This window comes from Punica granatum, chromosome 3 (assembly GCF_007655135.1).
Source record: "Punica granatum isolate Tunisia-2019 chromosome 3, ASM765513v2, whole genome shotgun sequence".
Lineage (NCBI taxonomy): Eukaryota > Viridiplantae > Streptophyta > Magnoliopsida > Myrtales > Lythraceae > Punica > Punica granatum.
Window position 1 is genome coordinate 15,639,284 of NC_045129.1, and position 7,807 is coordinate 15,647,090.

The following is a 7,807-nucleotide window of genomic DNA, read 5'->3' on the forward strand; positions in this document are numbered from 1 at the left end:
TGCCACTTAATTCCCTTGACCAATACGTTGAAACTCATCGAGAACAATTTTTTGCAACGGGGAAGCACAACTACTGTCACTATTTTATTTTTTTACTACCAAAAGGTGTTTTTTTTACTACCAAAAGGAAAAAAGTGTCACTAGAATCCTAGGACCTATTCAGTTTTATGTACAGCTGAGTCATTTCTCTTAATTTTTTTAATTTCAAAGAATAAAGTACGTGGAGTTTCAATGTTGGTGCTTGGCTCACTAATCACGATAATAGCTTACATGATAGTCTTACATGTAAAAAGTAATTGCGGCTAATTGAAGTGGTTTATTCTTGAATGGATGGTGGCTAATAGGTGAAAGCAAGATTAGGGATTTTATAACATTAGCAACTAGAAATTTTTAAAAAGCAAAGGTAAATTTAGTGGTTAAAAAGATTTTGTTTGGGATCTCACCGTTTGATCAACTTTTTCATCTTCACTTTTTCTTTGGCTATGCTACGAGACTGTGAGTATCTTAGCATCGTGGCCGTTAGAATGGTCGTCGGCTCTAAGCATCCCTCGGGTTCGCTGGTCTGTTGCTAACTCCCAAGACCATTTGTTCCTACTCCTGTGAAATTGGTGAGTTGTATCCTACTCCGATGAAATCATACATTCTCCGATGAGGTGAAATCTCTCATTTTCCTGTCTTGTGATCAACTCGGTCGCTGTGCTTCTCACTTGTTGCCTCCAACCTAGTTTTCATTATATTCTAGGGTTTCTCCAATGAAATCAGTAAGTTGTTTCCTACTCTGTTATCCGTGCTTCTTTCGATTTTTTGTTTTCACTATGGCATTCATGGCACAGATTAGGATTTTGTGTGTTCTCTGTTCACAGCAATGGGTTAACGCGATGAGTTGTTTCCTACTCCCAATCTACTTTGTTAAGCAAACGATGCATCTAATCACGTGGCATAGCTGAGAGTTTGATAGGTCTAGGCCCTTGCTGTATGTGGTAAGCAGCTTCTGCATAGATATAATAATATAAATAGATCGGATGATGCAGACATTTTTGGTGTTTTGATCTATAAAATGCTGCAAGATGTTGATATTTTGATGAGATTTTGGTATTTTGATCAGTAAAAGTCTGCAATGCGTTTCTATCTTCTCTTATGAGAAGTTTGTGCTATGAATGTTATTGTTATTTGGTCCTTAGAGCCTTGTAAATGCTTAGGATATATCTAAATAAATCGGTTTTGTTGAAACTTATGGCTTGATGGATAATTTTAAGCATCTTGACGGTATGCATTTGAACTTGATCATAATCTTATCTTGCTGGTTGATTGAACCATTATTTCTTCACATGTTCTTCTAGTTAGCAAATTTGTTGTCCTGATATTGCGATAATTTTAATCCATTGGCTTGTCATTCTGTGTGATTTTTCTTTTCTTGCTATTAACCTTTGTTTGCAGTGATTTGTGTTTAATTCTGTTTGACTTCATGTGATAATATAAGGAAAGAAACTGAACATGTTATTGTTCAATATATCTCAGTCTGAATATTGATCTTTTATGCAGCAAAGATGACATTGCCTGCAAATTTTGAGGAAAATCTCACATAGATTGGTTCAATAATTTCAAGCACTAATGCCTTCACTTAACTGATTGAACACTATGTAAATGATTCGATATTCTAGAGTCTATAATATAATCACTAATCCCTTAGGATAGGTGAAATTTCTAGAGACTATAGTTTGAAGTAGTATTAAAAGGTTCTATTCTCAAAATCATCAGATCACTTGAAGAGGATTTCGAAGTTGTCGCCGGAATGAGGTGAGTCCTTGTATTCTAGCTCTCTCTTTGGTCCTATATGCATATATTCATGTGAAGATTTCACATGTTAATGGCATTCTCGTTTCTGCTTGAAACTGTTTCTTATATAATCTATAAAGAATTCATAGTTTCTTCTTTGGTATGGATTCCTGCTCTTCATCACTCGTAGGAACAACCTCATATTATTTATTTAGTTTTTCATACAGAAAATTAATGTAATGCCCTTGGGGAAATTGTAATATACACTCAGCTACTGGCATTTAACTGAATCATGAGAATAATGTGTTGCCTAGCACAATTATACCGATTGGAACCCTCTTAAAAGTTTCTCTTTCTAAGACAAGTCGGGTCAACACATGGATCAATGAGGACTTGGACTAAGGAATCATCAGGGATGCCTAAGGAGCTTCATATACTATCTTTTCCTTCTTTTTTTGAGGACTAGTATGCACGCGCACTTGTTTTCGTTAATTTTTTCCCGTTACTGACTCATTTTATTTAGTTTAACTTGCAGGAAAAATTGCGTGGATTCAAATGGAATCAATTTATAAGTTTTTTGTAGTATAGATCTAAATAATTTTAATAATACAATTACCTACTGAACATGTAGCGAAGTGCTACAAAAACAATAACATGGGAATACCAAGGCCTGGCAAGTGATTTACATTGCGTTTGGTAACAAAATTAATTAATTTATCCCGTTTGGTTTTAGAGTTGAGTTTTAACTCAACTCTACTCAATTTTGTATATATATATATATATAATTGGATTTTAATAATTGTGTTGTTGAATTATGAAAAAAAGTGTAAAAAAGTAATAAATAGTTGAGAGAAAGTAATGATTGTGTTGTAAAATTGTGGAAAAAGTAATTTGAGAGAATTTAGTATTAAAAATTGAATTGAATGGTTAAAAAAATTAAAGAAAAATGGAAAAGTAATAATTGTGTTGTTGAATTGAAGATAAGTGGAGTTAAGTGGAGTAGAGTTAAAATTATGTTCTAAAACCAAACAAGGTATAAATTTGATTTATTTTGATTTGAGGAGATGAAAACAAAAGTAGTTGGAAAAAAGTATCCGAGAGAATTTTAAGAATAAGATAAAAAACAATTATTGTGTTATTGAATTGAGAAAAAAATATTGAATAGTTAAAAAAATTTAATAGTAAAAAATCAATTTAAATAATAGATAAGAAAAAGTGATGTTGAATTGAGGAAAGAATAAAGTTAAGTTAATTAAAATTAAGTTATATTTTCCTGCCAAACAAAGCATATTCTAGAAATATTATGAATCTCAATATTTCAAATACAAAATATTATTGGTATTTCTAAACTACATTTTCAATTTTTAAGAAAATAATTAACAAATAACCAATTTATTAACTAAAAGCATCCCATCTACGCAGAGACCATTTCCTTTACAGATTTAAACTAAAAGTTCCTACGGGCGTTGACCTACTTCACCCCAAATAGGAATTGAATAAACCAAAGAATCCAAATCATTATCTAATGCCAAAATGAAACCTAGAGCAACCAAGATGTTATTCCACTGAGCAGACCAACTTCTCATGTACGGAAAAGTAATGATAGGTCCCTTATATCGGGGTCCCAAAAGGACTCGGACCGAGAAGCCCCCAAAAAAAAAAAAGGGAAGCCCGACCCTTTCCAAATGACTGCTGTCGGGAGTAGTCTGTTGGATGCCTCTATAAATATGTAAGGAAAGCAGTTGAAATGAGGGAGAATAATGATGAGACACCCGAGAAGAGAATGATCAGACACCTGTTTCTCCCCGACACTATTACTTGGCGCCATCTGTGGGAACTTGAGACGAAAGGCGATGGCACCGGCACCGGCTTGGTCTTCATTGACGTTCCCTCCTCCATCCAGTTCAAGCTCAATGCAATTCGAAGCGTTACCTTTCTCGGCACTTTTTTTCTGCCGATTCTTTCGAGTTTGTGGAGGCTGGAAAAGCAGAGGAGCGCTCGCCGATAGGGACGATGTCAGTTTTGATCGAATACTTTGGTTTCGTGCGAGGGAGATCATCATTGTGTTTGTGGGCGATGCAATGGGGAACCGATGGGAATGAGATGGTCTGGACGGGTGGGTTTGGATGCAGAGAATGCAATCCTCCATGAATGACAGACCTTTAACTGCCTCATGACTGGCAGACTCGGTTACTGCAACATGAACTCGGCCCTCAACATTCCAAAGTTCTGATTCTTCGCCTCTGGATGCCTCATCGATCGCCTCAATGAAGGATCGACAGCCACGACGATGACCGCAGCATGATGCTAAGTCGTCTACATGAATTTTCGTTGTGGCTCCTCTCACCCCATTCTGGAATGAACTTGATACAACGTTTGCAACTGAATTTTCGAGATGATCGCCACGAAGCTTGCGCATGCCGGTCTGAACTCTTCCGTGGGGGCCATCTTCAAGCAATAAAAACTCCGAAGCAACTTGAAGTTTTTCCTCCTTTTCGTGCGTTTGAGTTCCTCATTGGTCTACAGCATATGTTTCTCGATGGTTTTCTCACAGGTTTCAAATAAGTGCAGGAGAAACAGAAGGTTCAGTTTCCGGTCACTAATGTCTTAACATCTCCGGAAACACTTGCTCCGATATCTCTGTTGTGCAAACAAGTAGTCGTAGCGCCGCTAGGTGCCCGATCAGAAAGCATAAATCTACAGCAATCATCCATGGAGAAAGCATCCTCCCTCAAGAAATTCGCGGCAACCACATAGCAATCACTCATGAAGGAAACCGCCAGATGCAACAAGGTGGAACCCACTGATCGAAGGCAAAGCTATTAGAATCAAATCTGGGCACGATGAACTTATGTATCTGTTTCTGGTAGCATGGCCATGTTGAGATATTTGCCAACAACAAGAGCAACAGGATGATGTTGTCCTCTGTTGCCAAGTGTCTGGTTGAACATGCCTCGAAGAATGAACCCAAAATATGAGGGTCGACACCAAGCGCCCGATCAAGTATTGATGAGCAACGGGGAAGACAAGTCGAACAATGTGTCGCACGATGCAGATCCAATCAACCAAATTCCTAATGCCCAGTCCAACCTCACACTTAGGATAACATACATCCTCCCATTTGATATTAGCTCCACCCCCTCTACTAGCAACCTCATCAGTGCCTTTCCACAAAAATTTCCTGCATTTTTGGTGAACTTGACCACACTCTTTGGAAGTATAAAACTCGAACACCAATAGGTGATCATCCTAAATATAACATAGTTGATAAGTTGAATTTGGCTTGCATTGAACAGGTACTTGATAGTCCATCCGTTGATCCTTTGCACAATTTTATCAATAAGAGCTTCACAAGTTTTGCTGGTAAGTTTACCTGACACCAAAGGAAGCCCCAAATACCTCATGGGTATACATCCCTCTTCGAATCCTATTAAGCTCAGAAAGTTTGCAATTGATGCAGTAGCCAATCCGCCAGAGAACAGTTCAATTTTCTCCGGATTAAATCGATGAGCAGACAACTTGTTGAAAGCTTCCAAAGTATCAAGAATTGTCATTAATTAGTTACCTAATCCATGAGTCAGAGTACTGGATTCGCTTTTGGGATGATATCCTGAAAGGCCCATAGCGATTGTATTGTTTAATAATTGTGAAAGAAACTCCACAGCAATCACAAATAGACAGGGGGAGAGTGGATCACCCTGCCTTACACCCCTTCCACCATGGGAGTAGCCAGCTAAAGAGCCATTTACAGCCACAGAATAATAAGGAGAAGTGATACAAGAATTTATCCACTGCACATAAACCTCAGGAAAATCCATGGCTGTGAGAAAATGCACAATAAACTCCCAACTAAGTGAGTCAAATGCCTTCACGAGTCACTTTTGACAGCATATCTTGCAAATATAGATTTCTTGTGATAATTCCTTAAGAGCTCATGAGCTAACAACACATTATCTGTGATCCATCTTCCTCTAACGAAAGCGTTTGGTTCTCACTGACGATATTAGATAGAACTGGCTTTAACATATTGGCAACACCTTCACTGTTAACCGATCGTTCGTAGGTTTGAATCCTACTTGGGGAGATTTGATTCATTCCGAATTAAAGAATTCAGAATAAAAGGGTTCGCTTTGACCGTTAAGAGTATGGTAACCCCTTGGTTCTGTGTGTCTTTGTTTCTATTGCATTCTATCTCATCGTATCACATTTTGTTCTTCGATATTTGAGAATCACCGTCAATATCTCGGTGTAGGTCTGGGATAACCCTTTGTTCTATAGTCTTGGGGTAGTTTACAACCAGCCAATAAAGAATTCTCAGATGTACTAGTACTAGCAAGTGCATCAAAGATGCAGTCCTGGATTCTCCCAAGAGGCCACAATTACCGAACTTCGTCCAAAATTTCTTCATTTTATCTGCGTTAGTCAAGCATTTATAGAAGGTATTATACATGATATTGGCCGAAATTCCTTCGTTTTGTTTGCCTTTGCCTTCTTTAGAACAAGAGCAATGATTGTAGAATTTGCGTTCCTGATGATCACCTTGAACTCAAAGAAGAATCTTGTAGTAGCCATAAAATCATCTTTCATCAATGGTCATGCAAATTTTAAAAAGTGAGCAGTAAAACCATAAGGACCGGGAGATTTATCACCTCTAGTAGAGAATTGAGTTTCTTTGATCTCCTTTTATATATATATATATATATATATGAAATCTATTTTAAAACTTAAAGTCTCCACTTATGTGCACTCTCAGAACATACCATGAACGAGAAGAACATAATGCAACACACCGAGAGAATGAGAGAATGGAACACAGTACAGATCTGTCAAACATACTTATAGAGTACAGACACAAAGCAGCCTATAACTACCCCTTACACAGACTAAAAACAGCCACATTACACCTATCTTGCATTCCTAGAAACTAGGAACTTAAACTAAACATAAAAAGACACATAACACATAAACAGAACAAGAAATAACTGTCATCTCGTCTAATCCAAACCGCATCAGTACAACAACTTTGATACAATCTCCAACAATCTCCTCCTTAGATCAGGTGCTGCTGCAAGCTCTAATCTTCTCCCTTAACAATTCAAACCTTCCAATCTGAAAGGATTTGGTGAAGAAATCTGCAAACTGGTCTTTTGTCCTGCAATGCACCAGCTTCACTTCTAAACTCTGCTTGATCGTTCACAAACACATCAGTGCTTTCTTCTTCCGTAATCTGAACACCATTGCATACTCTAGGACTCTCCTTCAGTCCATAGACCTTCTCCTCCTGTTTGTTCACTGAGCCATCAAGAACAAGTTTTGTCTTGGGCTCTATAATGGTCGAGTCCTCCATTTTATCTATCCTTCTTAGATTGGCTTTTCCTTCTTCACATCCTGCAAATTCTAAAACAACAACTTTGCAACTTCTGACATTTGTCTGCAAGAGACCTTGTCCCTTTAACAGATTGATCATCCTCCACCTTAGACTTCATCTTGAGTGGATCCAAAGAAAAGACTTATTCTTCATTGGAATCTCAAATAGTTTATGACCCTTTGAATCAGAAATCAAATACTTTTTGTCCTCAAACATCATATGTATCCTATCTCTAAAAGCTAACCAACACTCAACAAACTTTGTGCAATCTTAGGAACATACAAAGCCTCATATATCAGATTTGTACCAACACAATTCTCTATTTGGACAGTTCTTTTACCCTTTATTGCCAAGTACTATCCATTCCCAATTCTTACTCTTGCTATCACTGAAGTATCAAGCTCCCTAAAGAGCTTCTCATCATTTGTCATGTGGTTATACAACCACTATCAACAAGCCAACAACCATCTGAAACACGTGAGCTTGAACAAGAAGCAACAAAGAGTTGTTCTCAACATCTTCAGCTGCAGTTTGTGCCGCACCTTGCTGCCGAGTCTCCTCCTCCTTGCAGAAGATCTCAACATGCCCCAACTTTTGACACTTCCTGCATCTCATGTCAGGCTTCCTTCAACACTTATAGTGTGGATGATTTCTCTTTCCATA

General features: G+C 37.7%; 1 long non-coding RNA gene across 2 annotated transcripts; it reads left to right on the forward strand.

Moving 5' to 3' along the window:
* The first annotated feature begins 436 nt into the window (after positions 1-436).
* On the forward strand, positions 437-2,493 carry LOC116202079. Of its 2 annotated transcripts, none has more exons than XR_004155980.1 (3): positions 437-608; positions 1,759-1,797; positions 2,300-2,493. It is a non-coding gene; the product is annotated as an uncharacterized LOC116202079 (long non-coding RNA). The 2 variants fall into 2 exon arrangements; XR_004155979.1 differs by having other exon boundaries at positions 441-761.
* Positions 2,494-7,807: the final 5,314 nt, after the last annotated feature.